At 35.8% G+C, this 22,794-nt stretch overlaps 1 pseudogene; it reads left to right on the forward strand.

Moving 5' to 3' along the window:
* LOC149156103 (uncharacterized) overlaps positions 1–22,794 on the forward strand; it is a 51,350-nt pseudogene that overhangs the window by 17,157 nt on the left and 11,399 nt on the right.

Here is a 22,794-nt window from a genome sequence, read left to right on the forward strand (position 1 = left end):
CAGAAGCCAGGCGGAACAGTCGTGAGGTAAGTTCGCACAAGTAGGAGAGGGGGTATCTCTCTTCCCCGTCTTCACAGACCCTCGTGCTTAACTCCTAGATCCGGAGCTTTCCTCGTCTTCCTAACGCTATTGGATTTTCTCTCGTTATTCAGACTCCTATGTTTGACGTTTATATGGCCTTGGAGAGTTAACTCTCCACTCGCCTAATCCAAGGCCCTAAAATCCTAATCTTGTTGGTGTAACTGACTAAAACAAAAAGTTCTAGTGAATTTTAGTTAGTGCTTGATTTTATTAGGTTGTTCTTTAAGTCACAACATAACGGAAGTGAAACTAGTGGTGTTTTTTGATGCAAAAGAAATTAATAAAAACTTAACTACATGCGCATGCACTTTTTCGTTTTTCGATGAAGAGCAATTTCTATAGGGTTCAGAGGTACTTCCAATAAAGCAAATTTTTCTTTTTCTTTTCGTTAATGCACACTTCACACTCACAAAAGTTAACAAAGCTATATATGCCTAAAAGGGGATGCAAATCTATCCTAATGCAACAACTATATGTGGATGTAAGATTCAAAACTAGTCTAAAAACAAAAATGAAAGTTGCTTGTTTATCAAACTTTATCTTGCCACTTAAGATGCCTAGATGGAATATGAGATGTTTCCATCCATTTTGTCTAAACACTAAAAACAAGTTCTAAGACAAACATAAAGCACTTTCACTTCTCTAAAAGGAAACCAAATGAAAAACAAGTTCAAGAAAGAAAAACTAAGATTTTCAAAAGATTTTCTTCAAAGCAACACACAAAAAGTCTTTTCAAAAAATGCTCTCAACAACACTGAAACTTGTGATTGAAGAATAGGCAATTAAACACTTTTGTGAATCAACACCACTTAATGGATGAAAACCCAACAAAAATACATGTGTTTGAAATCGCTCTTAACAATCAAAAGTAGCAATGAAAGCCTTCGCAATGAAAAGCCAAAAAGATCAAAAAGACAAATTCCAAGAAAGTGTCAAACGACAACATTCATGAAAGAAAGAAGCAGATGGTCAAAAAAAGCGATTTTGTCAAGCAAACAAAAAAGTCACCAAAAGCAAGATTAACACAAATATTTAATTCAATCCTCCTACCCTGATGAAACAGAGCAGCCAAGATTCCTAGGAAGAAATCTTGCGTGCCTTAGCAAAACGATGACGCTTGCAATCAACAAAAACCAAACCAACACTCCTTATAATCAGAGAGAATTCAGAACGAGATGCTCGCTGTGAAACAAATAACTGCTACTGGAAAATAACTCTTTCAGACTGACTCAAACCACCAGACAAACCTTCAGAGGCCAAAAAGATTTACAAATCTTGAAAATTGGGATATATACGCGACTGTACTGTAGTACAGATTGCGTGTATACGCGACTGTGTTTGAGGAAACCAGCGTATACGCGGGTTCTCTCAAAGAAACAAGCGTATATATGCTTCTGTATCTACGAAAAACAACGTATATGAAAAGCTTCAAGAAAAATAAAAAAAAACAAACTGAAGAAACTGGCAAAGCTTAAAGTTCATGTACAGACCAGACAGTAACAACAAGAAGACAAGGTAGCTGAGCCCTGATTGGCTTGAAAAACACCCAAACTAGTAACAACAAGAGTGTTGTCCCCAGTGGAGTCGCCAATTCTGGTAGAGGGAAAAACTCCCCTAGTGCTTTTTGGGTGAAACCCTAGCAGACTGAAAGTTGTCTATTCAAAGAAACATACATTCATACAACCATTATGCTATTATAAGCAAATTCTATGATAAGGGTACGTACCTTTAGTCCTATGCTTGAGAAGGCCCCTAGGGTCCAAACCCTTCTTGGAGTTCCCTTCTTCTCTTTTGTCCTGCGAAACCAACAATTCAAAGAACACAACAGTACATGGACAAAAACTTATAAAGAAAACATCTTCATGTTACAAAGAAAGGTAGTTAGTTATGAAATCCAAACAACCATTTACACATGAATTCAAAACATGAATATCATTAACATAAAGAGGATTCAATTCGGGAACCAAGACATGTGTTTCTTTTATTATAGACAAATAAAGTACATAAAAAGGAATATCTTCACCTGAGTCACCTTCAGTAGGCTCCAAGCAAAGCTTCCTTCCGGATCCGTTCCAGCCTCAAGCCTCTAACAAAACTCCTTCCATGACTCTCTCCATGATGTCATAAATGGTGGATGAACATCAACACACAAGGAAACAAAGGTTTCCTGTACAAAATGCGGGAAGTGCAGAAGGCACAAGGGACTTCATACCTAGTCAAGGGGAAAATCTCAGCATAATAACCTTTCTCTCTATTCTCTCCTCCCTTAGGCCTTCCCTTTGAGGTCTTTTTATACCATCTCCAAAGTAGTTTTTTAGTTAGGAGTTGGTTGGGAACAGTTGGGCCACGGGCACTAACAGGTGATCAGCAGGTAAAACCCGCAATCTCCGCCCGAAAAGAAGGAATTTTATATTTTTTTAAGTGTTTTAATACATACACGCGGGTTGGATATACAAAAACCCGCGTATACACGCGTTTAACTCAGGGCAATGTCACGTATAAAGAATAAAACACTGTTTTTTAAATTTTAGGACCAAGCCTGGAAGGAGGGGTTGCCCTAGGCCATGAGTACAACATCACAAACCATAAGAGTGAGATTTGGAGCTATAACACCTATTGAGTTTCAGTCAAGTGTTTGATCAAGGAAATGAAGTGGTGTTTCGATCAAACAGATGTGTTTTTCATGAGCTTGATACAAGAGAGACCATGATCAAAGGTACAAGAACTCCAAACAACTTATACATACTCAAGGGAGGACACCAACAGTGCTACCCAAGCAAAAATGATGAAAATTGGTTATGGCATAGAATATTAGGACATCTATGATTTTCTCAAATAAGAAAAGAATGTAGATTCAAGGTTGTTAATGATCTTCTAGATATCAGCATCCCAGAAAATACAATATGCAAACCATGTCAAATCAAGAAGAAAACATAGTTCACTTCATAGAAAAAGAAGGGTCAGCTAGTAAGCCTCTTGAACTTGTCCATACTGATTTATGTGGACCATCAATGAAAAAGTCACATAGTGGAGAAGAATACTTTATTTTGTTCATTGATGATTTTTCTAGAATGTGTTGGATAGGTCTTCTAAAGCATAAAGATGAAGCTTTTGAAAATTTCCAAGCCTTCAAAGCTTTGGTTGAAAATGAATCAGATCAAAAATCAAATGCCTCAAATTTGATCGAGGAGGGGAATTTACCTTGGATGAATTATTTTACTTTTGTGAAAAACATGGAATAAAAATGAAATTCTCCACCACAAGGACTCCTCAGCAAAATCTTGTGGTAGAAAGAATTTACAAAACATTTCAACATATGGCTCGAGCTATGCTAGATGAATCTAGAACTCCTGCAACCGTCTGGGGTGAAGCTCCATTCACTACCGTAACTATTCTCAACCAATCAAATGTTTGGGTAAATAGATATCAAACTCCACATTAACTTTGGTATGGTAAGAATCCTATTGTAAAATACTTTAAAGTTTTTGGAAGAAAATTTTATATCAAAAGGACTGATGAAAAGATTGGTAAGTTTGAACCTAGATCAGATGAAGTTATTCTTCTTGGTTATTCTTCCAGAAGTAAAGGATATAAATGTTATAATAAAAGACTTGGAAAAATTGTTGAAAGCATTGATGTTGTAGTTGATGAAGCATGTAAAAATCCAAAAAAGATGAAATAAACATAATATTATGACAATGAAGAAGATGGGGATTATTTTCCCACATCAAATCAAAATCATATTGAAGAAGAAATCAATGAAGCACCAGAAGAAGAGATAATGGTAGAAGAAAAGACTCTGTCCAGGTATGTTCAGAAAAATAATCCAGAAACTCAAATTTTAGCGGAAAAAGAGGCAGGTGTACAGACAAGAAGAACTGTTATAGGGACCTCAAGCTCTCGAGTATTACTATCCTCCATCGAACCTCAAAACGTAAAAGAAGCATGCAAATATGAATGTTGGGTCAAGGCCATGGATGAAGAACTTGAGCAAATTGAAAAAAATGATATTTGGGAATTAGTTCCTAGATGTCATGATAAAAATATTATAGGAACTAAATGGATATCCAAAAACAAGCTGAATTAAAATGGAGAAGTCATTAGAGACAAGGCTAGACTTGTTTGTAAAGGGTATGCTCAACAAGAAGGTATAGATTTTGAATAAACTTTTGCACCTGTTTCCAGACTTGAAGCCATAAGGATGTTTCTTTCTCTTTATAGCGTTCAAAAATTCAAAGTATACCAAATGGATGTAAAATTAGCCTTCTTGAATGGAGATTTAGAAGAAGAAGTTTATATTGAACAACCATAAGGATTCTTTTTTGGAAATGATGAAAAACTTGTATGCAAACTCAAAAAGGCCCTCTATGGTCTGAAACACGCTCCAAGGGCCTAGTATTACCGCCTTGACAAATATCCTTTCTTGGTGAAATTACCTATTTTCTTGGACTACAAATTAAACAAAATAAAGATGGTATTTTTCTCTCACAAACCAGATATCTCAAACAGAACTTAAAAAGGTACAGAATGGAAGATTCTAAAACTTTATGTACCCCAATGGTAAAAGGATGCAATCTCAGCTCAAATTATGATTCAAAAATAGTACAACAACCAATTTACAGATCCATGATTGGCTGTCTGCTTTATCTAACAGGTACCCGACCTCACATCATGCATGCAGTAGGAATCCTTGGAAGATTCCAAGCAAATCAAAAGGAATCACTCCTTCAGGTAGTGAAAATAATTTTCAAATATCTTCAAGGATCTCAGGACTTTGGTTTATGGTATCCTAGAGATGCAGATCTTACTCTTCATGCATATACAGATGCAGGTTGGGCCGGAAGTGTTGATGACAGAAAAAGCACTAGTGGTGGTGCATTCTATATGGGTTCTAGGGTAGTGTCTTGGTTCAGCAAGAAAGAAAGTTAAATTGCTTTATCTACAGCTGAAGTAGAATATTTGGCTGCTGCATCTTACTGCACACAACTACTTTGAATGATGGAAACCTTGCAAGACATTCAGATCACATATACTCCACCCATCTCCATTTTATGTGATAATACAAGTGCCATCAGTATTTCAAAGAATCCAGTCATGCACTCCAAAACCAAGCACATACCCATCAAATTCCATTTTCTACATGAACAAGTTCTTGAACAAAAGGTCAAATTGGAGTATGTTCCCTCCAAAGAACAGGGTACTGATATATTCACTAAACCACTTCCCAGAGAAACATTTGAATATCTAATTCAAAAGCTGGGAGTAGTTGCCGCATCATCCTGCTGTTAAATTTAATTTTTCAAAGAAAGGTTATTATATGCGTGTTTCATGAAGTATAGTCATGTACACACATGGGTTTTTATGGGTCAAGCAATGTATATGTTTTTTCAGAAAAGAAAAAGAATGGGGTAGGCTCTGATATGGGTGCTCTATCTGATGTTGATGATTACAATCTATTGATATGCTCTATTCATTAATTTTTGTCTACCTGCCAAAGATGCCTTGATCATTGACTTGTTAACAATGCACAGGTAGCACAGGTTCAGGGGGAGCATTAGCCTTCACTTGCATTTTGCATTGTTGGCATTATGGTTGCTGAGTCCAGCTATGGCTTCAGATAATTATACCTTTTGTTGCTTAAGTAATGTAAAAGTATAGGCTGTGATATGTCTTCTGATACATTTGAATGAGTCGTATTGAACAAATGATGTAATTTCTATCCCCACTTTACATAAGATGAATGATGTAATTATATTTCTGTCATGTATAAACAATTGGCATATCCCGACTTGGTTGGGTGGATGAGTCAAATTTGGTATATCCCCACTTGGTTGGGAGATGGATGTATGTATGAGTCATTGGTGATAGGAAGGTCATACTCACATAATTGAGTTATAGATTCATGTTATTCTTTTGGAGAATATTTTTGTAGATTCAACATATACTCAGGGGGAGCATGAACAACATGTACTCTTGGTCCACCCTTTGCCCTTGATGTCAGAGGGGGAGAGTGTCTTGGTGTTGTTGTTGCCATCAAGTCCAAAGGGAGACATTGTTGGCATTATGATACAGGTGTTGTCCTTCATGGCAACTTACTCAGATAAAAGTACATAGTGCGGTAGGTCAACAACAAAGGATTACAAATCAAACTCCAAAGAATGAAGAAAGAGAGGAATACACTAGTTCACTTTGTCCAAGGCACGGATAAACGCGGTTTAATAGAACAAAAGTAGTGTATAACATATACATGCACTTTCACAGGAGGAAAAGTGTGTGCATGTTGGAAAACCAAGTTTTTGGTCCAAGGTATTTGATTCAAGGTATTTTTGTCCGAGGTAATTGGTCCGAGGCATTTGGTCCAAGGTATTGACCTTAGGTATTGGGTGCAAGGCATTGGTCCTAAGTGGTTTTAGTTCAAGGTATTGAGAAAGGCCTAAGAGTATATAAGGCGCAGAAGATCATTAGGCCATGTGGTGCAAGCAATGAGATTCTAAGGAATACTTCTATTTGAGGTATTTATTATGTTGCAGGGTTATGTTTGGGATTGGATCTGAAATATTCATGTGCACCTTGAGTTCAACATTGGATCGGGAATCATGAGACTTGAAACGACTTATTCTTGAATGATCTGATATTGGTTGAGGCCAGATCTAATGTTTTGCACCTATTCTATTTGTTATGTATCATGATCTGGGTTTCTCTAATGTCTTGAATTGTAGCAATGTTCTGAGTAAAAATTTGTAGATCTGTACGCAGGATCGTCTCGGCCAAAGCGCATATACACACAGGTTTGACTTTTTCAAGTAGTGTATACAAAAGAAAAAGCTCTTGTTTAGATCCGACTGATCTTTTTGATCAAATTCTATTGTTTTACTGTTCTCTGTCAATGAAGTCCTCTTAGATCTTAACGTAGAACTATTGTATAGGAAAATTGATTCTTATTGATTGATTGAATGAGAAGGAAGGGTGATCCTTGCTGCTATCTGTTTTGAACTCTGTAATATGGCAGTAGATCTTCAGAATGTCATTGATTAGTTCAGTGTGTTCTTCAAAAGTTTATGATTCATTATCTTTAGAGATATACGTAGGTTGGGTTAAAGGAAGTAGCGTATACATGGAGGTTGGCTTCAATGAAGTAGTATATACACTCTAATGCATGATTTTTTAAGTTATAGCTGGTTCTGGATGATGATGCAGAGTTCTGGGTTCAGCATGAGATTCTAGTGTTTGTGATTTGATTATTCATATTAACTTAATATTGGTTGATGCAGTTTAAGTTTAAAAGGCTTTGATGGGTCCAGTGTGAAAATTTGATGAAACGTGGCCTTTAGCCTGTGGTGTTGTGATCCAGTAGTATCCAGTTTGAAAATTCATGAAATGTGGTCCCTGTTGGAAGAGTGGAGTTTTCTGTAGGCTGGAACCTACATACTAGTAAACATATTCTCTAGTACAAGAGCTAGGGGTGTTTTAGCTCCCTTCTAGTAGAGGTTGGAAAGGGAGAGAAGGTTGTAGCCTTCTAAAGGTAGAAGCCTGCATACTAGTATTAGTCTGCACCAGTACAAAATTGTAAATAGATTTTCTTATTATTGAAAGAAGACAGAGACGACAACAACAGGTGGTTTTTGCCCACATTGTGTTTCCACCTTAAATCTTGGTGTTCATGTGTGTTTCTTATGTGATCCTTTATTCTTCTCTTACTGAACTGTCTAATAAATCTCTGATACACTGGTTTAAGCTGAACACATGATAAACTGTCTAAATCACAAGTTCTCTGCATATACGCCTATTTCTTTAATCATAGTTGTGTGTACAAACTAGTTAACTTCACTGAAGTAGCGTATATAAATCTGTTTGTGAAATAAAATTATTGATCTGATAATACTGATTCAACCCCCTCTCAGTATTATTTCCAACATAATGTATGGGATTTTCACTCTCTACGTCTGAAATTGGCTTTAATTTATGCAAAATTGTAGAATTTTTTGATCTCTTGAAGCACTGCATATGTCACATATGTCATGTATGATAAGTGAATGTTCCTAGAGGTTCGATTTCATTAAATACACCTTGATAAGTCATCAATTCATGTAAATTGAAGTATAAATCCCTTGGTAGCTGCTTGCATTCCTTAATTTGTCGTGCGAAGTTGCCTAAAGGTTTCCTTGATTAGGTAAAGTCTTTCAAAATCACAAAATCGCCTTGACTCCATCTCTTCCAAAGGCAAGGAACTAATCTAACCACTGCTGGGTCACCTAAAAGAATATTTTTCTCGCCTTTTTCCTCTCCTTCTTGGCCTAACCCTAGTATGTCACCTAGGGCATCAAGTAAATTTCATTATAGCCATTTAAAATCCTGGAATTTTGTTCCAGTACTGCGTTGGTGTTTGCTCAAGACTGAATAGGTCCTCCAAGTTTAAGGCCTATTCGACGGTGGAATCCCAAAATATAGCAAGCCCTGGCCACAAGACCATTCCTTTCCGTAGGTTGATTTGTGTTAGTGACTTCATTTGGATTATTGTTTCAAATCTCAAAATAGAATTAGTGATTTGATCCTATTATTTTCCCTAATTAGGTCAAGCCCTTGTTTGGTCGATCAAAAACATACCCTTGTCCTAGTCTGGGTCCACTTGGGTTCTTTCTGGTCCTAGAACTCTATATTAAATTCCATAAGTATTGCATAGAATACATTTCTCCCCAAGGATTCTTAGGTCTAGGAAGACCCTTTCCAAGGTTTATTCTCACAACCTAGGCCCAATTGTCCTCTTAGCCCTTCCTATAGAGCCTATCACCTTACTTCTCAAGCAAGTAAGCTAGTAGATTGAGTCTCTTTTGTGAATAGGATCTAGGAATCATAGTCTATCCATTCATTGGTCCATTCATCCTTGTGATTCCTCTCATACTGAGATTCCTCCCATCGATGAATTTCTATAAATAGAAGGGAGCCTTAGTTTTCGTGACAGTGGGCTATCACTCCATTATTTCCTCTTCACCTGATAGTTTCTCTATAGGATCCCCTCATAGGATCCCTGCTAGTTTGAGTGGTAACAATATATATAGAACATTTAGAGGGCTTTGAGGTCCATGGTAGGGATTCCCATGTTTTCAAGTTGAAGAGAGAATTGTGTGAACTCAAGCAAGCACCATGTGCATGGTATTACAAGATAGAAAACTATTTGTTGGGGATGGGCTTCACCAAAAGTGATGTTGACTTAAACTTGTACTACATATTTGTCATGGGAGAGCTTCTCATTCTTTTGTTATCTGTAGCTGAATTGTTTCTTACAAGTTTAGAGAAGCTCATAGCAGATTGCAAGAGGGATCTTGCTTTAGAGTTCGAGATGAAGGATATGGGGTTAATGCACTAATTCTTGGGGCTAGAGGTGCGACAAAGAGATGGGAAGATCTTCCTTGGACAAGGGAAGTACACTATGGAGATGTTGCAGCGATTCAGGATGTAGGGTTGCAGGCCTATGGCTAAAACAATGGTCACCAGTTGGAAGAAATATTCATGCTTCCATGTCAAAGGTAGTGGATCCCACTTTATACGGGCAAATGATTAGCTCTTTTATGTATCTAGTCAATGCCAGACTAGATATATGTTTTGTTGTCAATACACTTAGTAAATTAATGGTTGAGCCAAAGCGAGTGCACTAAGTGGTAAAGAAACACATACTTAAGGTATCTGTATGGTATAATGGATAATGGGTTGAATTATTGTCCAGGGAGATGTAGTGAAGCTAGTGGGTTATTCAAATGTTGAATGGATAGGAAATGTCTGGGTTATTCGGATGTTGATTGGGCATGCAGCGTAGTTGAGAAGAAAAGTATCTCAGGTTGTTGTTTTAGGTTGGGTTTTGGATTTGTTTCTTGGTTTAATAGGAAATAAAAGTCAGTTTCATTGAGTTTTGTCGAGGATAAGTACATGGAAGCAAATTTGGCATCATGTGAGGCCATTTGGCTTTGGAAATTATTCATGGAGATGTTTGATCAGGAGTTGGTGCAGACTGTGATACATTGTGACAACCATAGCTGCATCAAGCTCTTGAAAAATCTAATGTTTCATGACAGGTCAAAACACATAAAGATCAGGTACCACTTCATCCAAGACTATGTGCAGAAGGGCAGAGTGAAGCTACAATATGTACCTACAGATGAGCAAGTTGTAGGCATGCTCATGAAGGTCTTGATGAAAGGAAAGTTTGTATTCTTTAGGGACAAGTTAGGGTAGTGCATGACACCTTCCTCGCTAAGAGGGAGTGTTAAAATTGTAGCTTAGATAGGTATTTTTGCATAGGCTTTGTGTCCATGCATAGAAAATATATGTTGAAAATTTACTTATTTCGACATTTTTAATTCTTCATAAGTCGAAACTTAAGAAAAACATGATAATTAATTTAATTATTTATTATTCGCTTTGTAAATCAAATTTCTAAAGTTTATAACTTTGGAAATTAATATTTCCATTTGACAAAATCAAAGGAAGTGATAAGATCAAATTTTGTCCTTTGATATTTTCTTTCAAGATCTCAAGGAGGAAATAGGGTTATGAGAGAAATTATAAATTGCTACAATGAGTGGGTGAATGACCTGATTTGGAGATCACATCGTATTAGAGAGAAGAGGGTTGATTCGGGTGAGAATAAGTAAGGTCGAACAACTGAAGAGAAGGGATTGAGTTTGTAGAGAGAGAGGGGTCATGTTCAAGCTATTATCTGCTGAAGAGAGGGGCTGTGCCCAAGTCGAGTTCATAGGAGAGAGAGTCTGACTCTTTAGGCCTGAGTTCTCTGCTGGAGGATAGGCCTTGCCCTGGGCCAAGTTTTTTGAAGATAAAGAGATAGTACACTCCGAGGGAGAGGTCGTTTGTTGGGCCCTACTATACAGAGGAGAGTGGTTGTTTCCTATGTTTGTTCTTAGCTATAAATTCTCTAGAACTGTTGTTGTGATATTTTCCTAAGTAGTTTCTTTGAAGGCTAATAAGATCCCTCTTTGCTGGTTTTTCCACCACACTGGGGTTTTCTATTATGAAACCAGCTCAAGAAAATATAGAAAAGATAGATCAACGCCTTAGAATTCAGCCTCTTCGAGGGGGCAACCTCCTTTACATTACATAAATGAACAATTCTTGGATGATACAAATGAAAAGACCCCGTTTCTATATATAGGAGTCTAAGGGGTCATAACATAATCAGAGCCGACATAACAATAATAATGTAAGGGCACAATAATAACAATAGTGGGCTTCTATGTGGCACAATAGTAACAATATGTGCACTACATGGGTACATCAATATAACAAGTGGGTTGTACTTATAATAATAAGGGGTTACACTAGTAGTATAGGGGCCTAACATTCCCCTCTCCTTCAAAATGCGTTGTCCTTAACGCTTGAGTAGTTCTTGATGCTTCTGTATAAAATTCTTGTCCTCCCATGTGGAAACTTCAGTGGGTAAGTTCTTCCACTTGATGAGATACTCTGAAATTGATCGATTTCGTAGCTGTCGGGTTCTTGTTTCTATGACAGCTCCAAGTTCCAATATGATTTTTCCTTCTTCTTCAATTTCTAGCAATATTGTTTGAATTGGGATCTTTTGCAACTTTTGAATAAATGGCCATACGTCTTCGTCCTTCTTCCATTCGTTCCTTGCTTTGTTTATCCAATCTGGTTGGATAATAGAAATAGCACAAAATAATGCTTCCACATCGTCATCCTTGAAGAGTCTTCCCATTCGGTAAGGTCGCCATTTTTTAAGTGCATGTAGTATTGCCAACATTTCCTTCTCATAAATAGCTTGCTTGAGATGTAGCAGTAAAAATACGCAATCACCTACATCAAAACATTTTTCACTACGATTTTGATCTACCTATTGTTTCGTTTGATTTTTCACTTAAGTGGCGTTATCCTTTAAAAGTTGGAGAACTTGTTGTTGAAGCTTGATGTGATCTTTCTCTGCTTGAACCTTTTTCTTCTTGATATATCCTTCTAGCTCAAGATTTTGAGGAGTGGTCATTTCTTCCAATCCTTTACAAGATATGGTCAGATTCATTTCTTGATGCTCAATGTGATCTTTCACTTGAACATTTTTCTTCTTGATATGTCCTTCTATCTTGATAGCTTGAGGAGTGGTAATTTCGACCAATGAATTACAAGATATGGTTGGACTCATTTGTTGTTTCTCGATGTTATCTTTCACTTCTTTCACCTTTTTCTTCTTGGTATGTCCTTCTACCTTAATAGTTTGAGGAGTGGTAATTTCGACCAATGAATTACAAGATATGGTTGGGTTCATTTCTTCTTTCTCAATGTGATCTCTCACTTCTTGCACCTTTTTCTTCTTGATATGTCCTTCTATCTTGAGAGTTTGAGGATTGGTAATTCTTGCCAATGCTTTACAAGATATGGTCTGATTCATTTCTTCTTTCTTTGGGGTGAGATCTTGGCATATATCTTCTTCTTTTGATGTTTCTTGATCCTTTTATTCCTTCTCTTCATATTCTATGTAAAATAGTTTCTTCTCAGCACACTTATGACCTTTACTGCATTTGCTATCACAATTGTAACAAAGCCATTTTTCTCTCTTTTCTTCCAATTGTTGTGGTGTAACCCTTGTAGGTTGTGGAAGGCTAGGAGAAACAACACTTCCATATTTATAGTTGTGAGGGGTATGCTTCTTGGTTTCCATAATTTTTCTTTCCACTATGTCACAAAGCCCTTTTACTCTTTCCAATTTTTGTGGTGTTGCTCTAAAGAAGGTGTTGCTCTTTGTATCCTCATAACGTGCTATCCTTTCCTCCGTGAAAATTGACCATGTAACAAGTATTTTATGAGAACAAATCCATTCATACCATAAAAATTGATCCGGTTATAAATATGAAGAGGCATTACATACCTCTTGTAACAGTGGTACACCATGTAGATCAAAATATTGCTCCATCTGAAGTATCCAATTTACCGGATCCTTGCCATCAAACTTCCTAATCTTTGTTTTTCTTGATTTTAGGAGCTCAATCCTGAAATGACTGTAACTCTGTACTTTTGGATCTTTAAGTTCTAAAATTGCAACCTGTAGTAGCCCTCTATGTCCTCTTTCCAATGCCACCAGTTTGATCCCAATTGGATTCTCTAAGGAAGAATTATGTCAAATATCCCACAGTGACCTGATTATAGAATAGTTCAGTAGAGCGAACTTGTACGACATGCCACGTGTCCTTGTTTCGACCTTTGACTCTGAAAAAGATACAAAAGAAGTTATAGTCTGTCCTATTTCTGTACCTTCTTATGAAATTTCAATCCGATGCTTAGAGAGAAAGTTATGACAATTTTCCCCAGGTCACCTATTTGGAATGTAATTCAGGAGTCTGTGGAAAGACCAACTTCCTTAGATCATATCTCCACAAATATAGTGCGAAAATATCAGAAATTTGGACCCGAGATTCAGCGCGATTTCTTCTCAAATGGGTTTTTTTTTAGCTTCTGAAACCTCACAAAAAAATGTTATAGCGAAAATTCCATGATGAACTGTTTGGAGCAACGAAACCCTAGAATCCTAATCTCTGATACCAAATGTTATGAAACGAGCTCAAGAAAAGATAGAAAAGATAGATCAACGCCTTAGAATTCAGCCTATTCGAGGGGGCAACCTCCTTTACATTACATAAATGAACAATTCTTGGATGATACAAATGAAAAGACCTCCTTTCTTTATATAGGAGTTTAAGGGGTCATAACATAATCAGAGCCGACATAACAATAATAATGTAAGGGCACAATAATAACAATAGTGGGCTTCTATGTGGCACAATAGTAACAATATGGGGACTACATGGGTACATCAATATAACAAGTGGGTTGTACTAATAAAAATAAGGGGTTACACTAGTAGTATAGGGGCCTAACATCAACGCCTTAGAATTCAGCCTCTTCGAGGGGGAAACCTCCTTTACATTACATAAATGAACAATTCTTGGTTCATACAAATGAAAAGACCTCCTTTCTATATATAGGAGTCTAAGGGGTCATAACATAATCAGAGCCGACATAGCAATAATAATGTAAGGGAACAATAATAACAGTAGTGGGCTTCTATGGGGCACAATAGTAACAATATGGGCACTACATGGGTACATCAATATAATAAATTGGTTGTACTAATAACAATAAGGGATTACACTAGTAGTATAGGGGCCTATCATGCCCCTATCCTTCAAAAAGCATTGTCCTCAACGCTTGAGTAATTCTTGATGCTTCTGTATAAAATTCTTGTGAGTAGGTAAGTTCTTTCACTTCATGAGATACTCCGAAATTGATTGATTTCGTAGCTGTCGGGTTCTTGTTTCTGTCACTCCTCCAGTTCCAATATGATTTTTCCTTCCTTTTCAATTTCTGGCAATATTGTTTGAATTGGGATCTTTTGCAACTTTGGAATAAGTGGCCATACTTCTTCATCCTTCTTCCATTCATCCCTTGCTTCATTTATCCAATCTGGTTGCATAATAGAAATAGCACAAAACAATGCTTCCACATCCTCATCCTTGAAGAGTCTTCCCATTCGGTAAGGTCGCCATTTTTTAGGTGAGTGTAGTATTGCCAACATTTCCTTCTCATAAATAGTTTGCTCGAGATGTAGCAGTAAAAATACCCAATCACCTACATCAAAACCTTTTCCACTACAATGTTGATCTATGTGTTGTTTCGTTTCATTTTGCATCAAAGTGGCATTATCATTTAAAAGTTGGAGAACTTCTTCTTGATGCTCAACGTGATCTTTCACTCCTTGAACCTTTTTCTTCTTGATATGTCCTTCTATCTCTAGAGTTTGAGGAGTGGCAATTTCTTCCAATCCTTTACAAGATATGGTCAGATTCATTTCTTGATGCTTGATGTGATCTTTCACTTCTTGAACATTTTTCGTCTTGATATCTCCTTCTATCTTGATAGTTTGAGGAGTGGTAATTTCGACCAATGAATTACACAATATGATTGGATTCATTTCTTCTTTCTCGATGTGGTCTTTCACTTATTGCACCTTTTCTTCTTGATATGTCCTTCTATCTTGAGAGTTTGAGGAGTGGTAATTCTTTCCAATGCTTTACAAAATATGGTTTGATTTATTTCTTCTTTCTCTCGGGTGGGGTCCTGGTGTATATCCTCTTATTTTGATGTTTCTTGATCCTTTTCTTCCTTCTCTTCATATTCTAGGTAAAATAATTTCTTCTCAGCACACTTATGACCTTTAGTGCATTTGCTATCACAATTGTAACAAAGCCCTTTTTCTCCTTTTTCTTTCAATTGTTGTGGTGTAACCCTTGTAGGTTGTGGAAGGCTAGGAGAAACAACACTTCCATCTTTATAGTTGTGAGGGGTTTGCTTCTGGGTTTCCATAATTTTTCTTTCCAATATGTTTACTCTTTCGAATTGTTGTGGTGTTGCTCTAAAGAAGATGTTTCCCTTTGTATCCTCATAATGTGCTATCATTTCCTCTGTGAAAATTGACCATGTAACAAGTGGTTTATGAGAATAAAGCCCTTCATACCATAAAAATTGATCTGGTTCTAAATAGGAAGATGAAATACATACCTTTTGTAACCGTGGTACACCATGTAGATTGAAATATTGCTCCATCTGAAGTATCCAATTTACCGGATCCTTGCCATCAAAATTCCTCATCTTTCTTTTTCTTGATTTCAGGAGCTCGATCTTGAAACGACTGTAACTCTGTACCTTCGGATCTTTAAGTTCTGAAATTACGATATGTAGTATCCCTCTGTGTCCTCTTTCCAATGCCACTAGTCTGGTCCAAATTGGATTCTCCAAGAAAGAGTTATGCACAATCTCCCACATGACCTGATTATAGACCAATTTAGTAGAGCGAACTTGTATGACCTGCCACGTGTCCCTGTTGCTACCTTTGGCTCTAAAAAAGATATAAAAGAAGCTACAGTCCGTCCTCTTTCTGTACGTTCTGACGAAATTTCAATCCGATGCTCAGAGAGAAAGTTATGATGATTTTCCCCAGGTCACCTATTCAGAATGTAATTCAAGAGTCTGCAAAAAGACCAACTTCCTCAGATCATATCTCCGCAAATATTGCGCGAAACGCTTTGAAATTTGGACCCGAGGATCAACGTGATTTCTTATCAAATGGATTGTTTTTGCAACTTTTGAAACGTCGCAGAAAGAAGTTATAGCGAAAATGCCACGATGACCTGTTTGGGGCAGCGAAACCCTAGAATCCAAAGCTCTCATACCAAATGTTATGAAACTAGCTCAAAAAAAGATAGAAAAGATAGATCAACTCCTTAGAATTCAGCCTCCTCAAAGGGGTAACCTCCTTTACATTACATAAATGAACAATTCTTTGTTGATACGAATGAAAAGACCTCCTTTCTCTATATAGGAATCTAAGGGGTCATAACATAATCAAAGCCAACATAGCAATAATAATGTAAGGGCACAATAATAACAATAGTGGGCTTCTATGGGGAACAATAGTAACAATATGGGCACTACATGGGTACATCAATATAATAAGTGGGTTTTACTAATAACAATAAGGGGTTACACTAGTAGTATAGGGGGCTAACAATTTCCAAGGTAGAATATTTGTAAAAGGTTTATCATTTATGTTCTTGGATTTCTTGTTACTTTTGTGCATAATTTGTAAGAAGCTCAACTATGTTAATTGTTCATGGATTTCAAATTTGAGTTTACTGAGTTTTCAGTAAAAATAAAAAATAAAATTGTGGGTATAAAAAATTACTCTCACATTAATCATTTTTCCATGCTTAGAGAATTCTAACATACTTTTTTTGCATTACTATTTGATACCCAAGATACAAGTTTTTCTCACTCGTTTATAGAGTTTTGGTTTGATAGAGCTCTTCAAATACCTTGAAAGCCCTAGTTGTGTCTACTCCTACCTTGATCAATTCAAACTTGACTTTCAGCTAGTAATTTCCTTCAAAATGTAACAAGAATATTTGGTTTATGTTGCCATCTCATCCCATATTTGTTTTTAGTTAATAAGGGAACACCACCTTTCCATCCCTTGCACTTTTTCCTGAATATATGATTTATATTTTTAGGTCGAAGTGGTCGACCTGGTCTTTGAAGGTGGAAATGGTGAAAAACTTAGCTCCACAACATTGAGACAACTGGATGCATTTGAAGCTCGAAAAGGTGAAAAATTCAGCTCCACATCATTCAGACAAATGGATGTGTTTCAACAAACTGAGAATGAATGTGTTTTTTGTTTAAAGTGATCCTATAGATTACAATATGAAACTTCACTGGAAACATTGCATATTCATGTTCATTTTGAAGATGATTGGGTTTGTGGTAGTGAGAATAGATAGCACACGTGCAATGGTCGAAATCAATGAAATAACAATGGATCAATGTAGATAGAAAGGATATGAATAACATGTATCTATCTTCAATTCTAGAGTCAATGTGTAATATTACGAAAATTGAAACTAATAAGCAAGATCCAAACTGACTTTCTGAGGATTAATTTGTGAACCAGTGGTGCATGGTGATACTAATTCAATGTATCTTCGTTTATTTTCTGTACTTTGTAGATTTCAGTCTTTTTGGGTATACTGCTAAATATTGCACTATTGGAATTATCATAAATGTTTAATGTTAAGTTGTGACAAAACTTTTATTATTCTGTCTCAAAGGTGTAATAATTTAGGAAATGAAATATTTAAAGGAAATAGATAATTGAAGCAATCGTTATTGTTGCAGTGATACATTCCTTATACAACATATCATTTATCACTTTATGGGTGGCTATGTTGGTTTAAACACCTAAAACCTGACCATAACATCCCACTATTGGAATTCGCATAAATTTTTAATGTTAAGTTGTGACAAAACTTTTATTATTTTGTCTCAAAGGTGTAATAATTTAGGAAATGAAATAATCACAGGAAATAAACAATTGAAGTAATCATTATTGTTGCAGTGATACATTCCTTATACAACATATCATTTCTCACTTTACGGATGGCTATTTTGGTTTAAACACCTAAAACCTAACCATAACATCTAGATGTTACAATGGTCACATACCAGTAATATGGAGCAACCATTGTATACATTTTTATCATTCCATTTTATTATTGGAGTGTTAATACTCCAATAATAGAAGCCAAGGTTGTGAGATTCAGACTTGGTGAAACTTGGTTATATTCAAAATTAGAATAAAATTCATACAGTAAATTTTGTCCCAAAAATAATAAGCTAGATCTGTGAAAATTTTGTTGAGTTTCACTGAGCACTAATTTCACGATGGACTTGGAAAGACTCATGAGTTTTGGTAAAGTGTCAAAACATCGATAAGAACCAAATTTAGTTGTTTTTATGGTTTAGGAAATTTTTTAGAAGTCTGCATTCATAGTTTACTCAATGTAGTTTTATCCAACATAGATTTTCTGGATAGAAGCTTGGAAGCCAACAATGTATCTACTATCAACACTCAATGTTGTTTCCCTCTCCACAATGGGACCTAAATATTTTTTGATCCAAACTTAGAAGATAAGAAATCACAACTTGAGATTTTAAAGATTGGGGACAAAAGCATGAATTCCATCCCCATCAAAATCTGCACCAAGTGGCCAACATATGAGAGGTTTAATAATCATTGAAGAGCCAGGATGTACATACTCTTTTAATGCCTCCAATGAATGTTTGTGGACACATGGAGGACTGCTAATAAAAAAAAATCCCCATCATGAAGTTCACACTTAATCACATCACCAATTTCAACTTTCTTCATTGTTTTTCCAAATGCATTTGAACAAAACTTACCTCCTTAGTCAACATAAGTTCTACATTTTCCCTTTTGTACAATTTTCTAAATTTTTTCCCTATTGTAAACATTTACATGCTCCACACATGTTCCTCTCTTGGCTATTTCTCTAGATATACCAATTTCAATTATCCTTCTATATGCATTTCCAATGACAACACATTGAGATGATATATTACAACTCTTAAACACTAAACAGTTAAGACTAAATCTCAAAGGGACTCACCTATAATAGTTGTTGAGCTACAAGGACAATAACCAAAAAGTTGTACCTTTCTAACCTTATAAAACTTCCACCTTGTCCATGTACTTTTTTGAAATCATGAAAGGAATATAATCATGATAGAGAAATGAATAATCTAATTTACATAGAAGGGAACCCGTATTACCTGAATGTTTCAAGAAGCCTCAATGGTATCTTGGAGGTACATCCTTGAAGAATATAATATCCTCTTGAATCCAATACTTTCTCACTACAACATAAAGGAACTCACCTAAAACAATTGCAGCTGCGCTATAATGAATAAGATTAAAAAGCAGTTCCTTGCTACCACTACTAAAAAAAATATCATCCACGTACTTTCCTATAACCATGAACATGATGCAAATGGACAATTGACTGAAACTAACATAAAAGGGTACTGCATATTACTTGAATGTTTCAATAAGCCTCAATGGTATTTTCGAAGTATTCTTATCCAAAAAGAGATGTTCCACCATCATAACTGATTTTCTTGTTGTAGCATCAAAGGAATCACGATTATAAAAAATTATAATGAGTTTAAATAAATTTCCACCTAACCTCATAATTGAAATTAAATTGGATTTAGGCTGACAATAGATTCTTGCACTAAAATTATGAAAACAAAAATTAATTTGTAGTCTTGTGAGAAGAGGGTTGATTCGGGTGAGGAGAAGGAAGTTCGAACAACTGAAGGGAAGGGATTGAGTTTGTAGAGAGAGAGAGAGGGGTCGTGCCCAAGCTGCATTCATAGGAGAGAGAGTCTACATCTTTAGGGTTGATATCTCTGGCAGAGGAAAGGCCTTGTCCTGGGCTGAATTCGTTGAAGAGAAAGGGGTAGTACGCTGCCAGGGAGAGGCTGTTTGCTGGGCCGTAGTATGTAGAGAAGAGTGACTATTTTCCAAGGCTGTTCTTGGCTGTAAATTCTCTGGAACCGTTGTTAGTAATATTTCCTTGAGAAATTTCTTTGAAGGCTAATAAAATCACTCTTTGTTGGTTTTGCCACCACACTGGGGTTTTCCAAGGTAGAAGCTTTGTAAAAGATTTATCATTTATGTTCTTGGATTTCTTGTTTCGACTGTGCATAATTTGTAAGAAGCTCAACTATGTTAATTGTCCATAGATTTTAGATTTGGATTTTCTCACTTTTAGTAAAAAAATAAAATAAAATTTTGGGTATAAAAATTTACTAGCACATTAATCATTTTGCCAGGCTTAGACAATTCTAACATACTTTTTTTGCATCGCTACTTTATGCCCAAGATACAAGTTTTTCTCCCTGGTTTATATAGTTTTGGTTTGTTAGATCTCTTCAGATATCTTGAAAGCCCTGGTTGTGTCTACTCCTGTCTTGATCAATCCAACCTTGACTTTCAGCTAGTAAATTTCCTTCAAAATGTTACTATAATATTTTATTTTTGTTGTCAACTCATCCTATATTTATTTTTAGTTAATAAGTGAACAACATTTTTCCATCCCTTGCACTTTTTCCTGAATATTTGATTTATATGTTCAGGTGGAAGTGGTAGACCTAGTCTCTGAAGCTGGAAATGGTGAGAAACTCAGCTCCACAACATTGAGACAATTGGATTCATTGAAGCTGGAAAAGGTGAAAAATTTAGCTGCACAACATTGAGACAACTAGATGCATTTGAAAAAACTAAGAATGAATGTGTTGTTTCTTTAAAGTGATCCTGCAGATTACAATATGAAACTTCACTGGAAACATTGTGTATTCTTATTCATTTTGAAGATGATTGGGTTTGTGGTAGTCAGAACAGATAGCACACCTCTAATGGTGGAAATCAATGAAATAACAATGGATCAATGTAGCTAGGAAGGATATCAATAACATGTATTTGTCTTCAATGTTGGAGTCAATGTGTAATATTACAAATTTTGAAACTAATAAGCAAGATCCAAACTGACTTTCTAAGGATTAATTTGTGAACCACTGGTGCATGATTATGCTAATTCAATGCACAATTTCACAATTATTGTTTGTTGCTTTAGGTCTTCGTTGCTTTTCTGTACTTTATAGATTTTGGTCTTTTTGGATATATACTGCTAAAGATTGCACTATTGGAATTCTCATAAATTTAATGTTAAGTTGTGACCAAAATTTTATTATTCTGTCTCAAAGGTGTAATAATTTAGGAAACGAAACAATCAGAGGAAATGAATAATTGAAGTAATAATTATTGTTGCAATGATACATTCCTTATACAACATATAATTTCTCACTTTATAGATGGCTATGTTTGTTTAAACACATAAAACGTGACCATAACATTGCACTGCTGGAATTCTCATAAATGTTTAATGTTAAGTTGCGTCAAAACTTTTATTATTCTGTCTCAAAGGTGTAATAATTTAGGAAAGTATATAATCAGAGGACATAAATAATTCAAGTAATCGTTATTGATACAGTGATACATTCCTTATACAACATATCGTTTCTCACATTACGGATGGTTATTTTGGTTTAAACATATAAAACCTGACCATAACATCTAGATGTTACAATAGTCGCATCCCAGTAATTAGATCTTACAATAGTCGCACGCCAGTGATATGGAGCAACCATTTTACACATTTTTATCATTACTTTTTATCATTAGATTTTTAATACTCCAACAATAGAAGGCAAGGCTGTGAGACTCAGAATTGGGGAAACTTGGTTATATTCAAAATTAGAATAAAATTCATACAGTAAATTTTGTCCCAAAAATAATAAGCGAGTTCTGGGCAAGTTTTGCTAACTTTCCCTGAGTACTAATTTCAGGATGGACTTGCAAGACTCGTGAGTTTTGGTAGATTCTCACAAAATTGATAAGAACCAAATTTGGTTGTTTTTATTGTTTAAGAATATTTTTAGAAGTCTACATTCATATTTGATTTAGTGTGGTTTTATCCAATGTATATTTCCTGGATAGAAGCTTGGAAGCAAAAAATGTATCTATTATCAACACTTAGTGTTGTTTTCCTCTCCACAATGGGAACTAAACATTTTTTGATGCACACTTACAAGTTGAGAAAGCTCAGCTTGAGATTTTAAAGATTGGGGATAAAAAACATGAATGCCATCCCCATCAAAATCTACACCAAGTGGCCAACATATGAGAGGTTTAATAATCATTGTAGAGCCCGGATGTACATATGATTTTAATGCCTCCAATGAATGTTTGTGGACACTTGGAGGACGATTAATCAAAGAAAAATCCCCATCATGAAGTCCACGGTTAATCACTTCACTGATTACTAATTTCTTCATTGTTTTTCCAAATGCATTTGAACAAAACTTACCTCCTTATTCAACATATGTTCTACACTGACCCTTTTGTACAATTTTCCACAATGTTTCCCTATTGTAAGGATTTACATGCTCCACAAATGTTCCTATCTTGGCTATTTCAATTATCCTTCTATATGCATTTCCAATGACAACACATCAAGATGATATATTACAACTCTTAAACACTAAATAGTTAACACTAAATCTCAAAGGGACTCGCCTATAATAGTTGTTGAGCTACAAGGACAATAACCAAAACTTTGTAGCTTGGTAACATTATAAAACTTCCACCTTGCCCATGTACTTTTTTAAAACCATGAAAGGAACATAATGCATATAGATGAATGAATAATCTAATTTGCATAG

The sequence above is a fragment of the Pinus tabuliformis genome, chromosome 9 (genome assembly GCF_031772625.1).
Source record: "Pinus tabuliformis cultivar Carrire ecotype Pingquan chromosome 9, CPIR1, whole genome shotgun sequence".
In the NCBI taxonomy this organism is placed as follows: Eukaryota; Viridiplantae; Streptophyta; class Pinopsida; order Pinales; family Pinaceae; genus Pinus; species Pinus tabuliformis.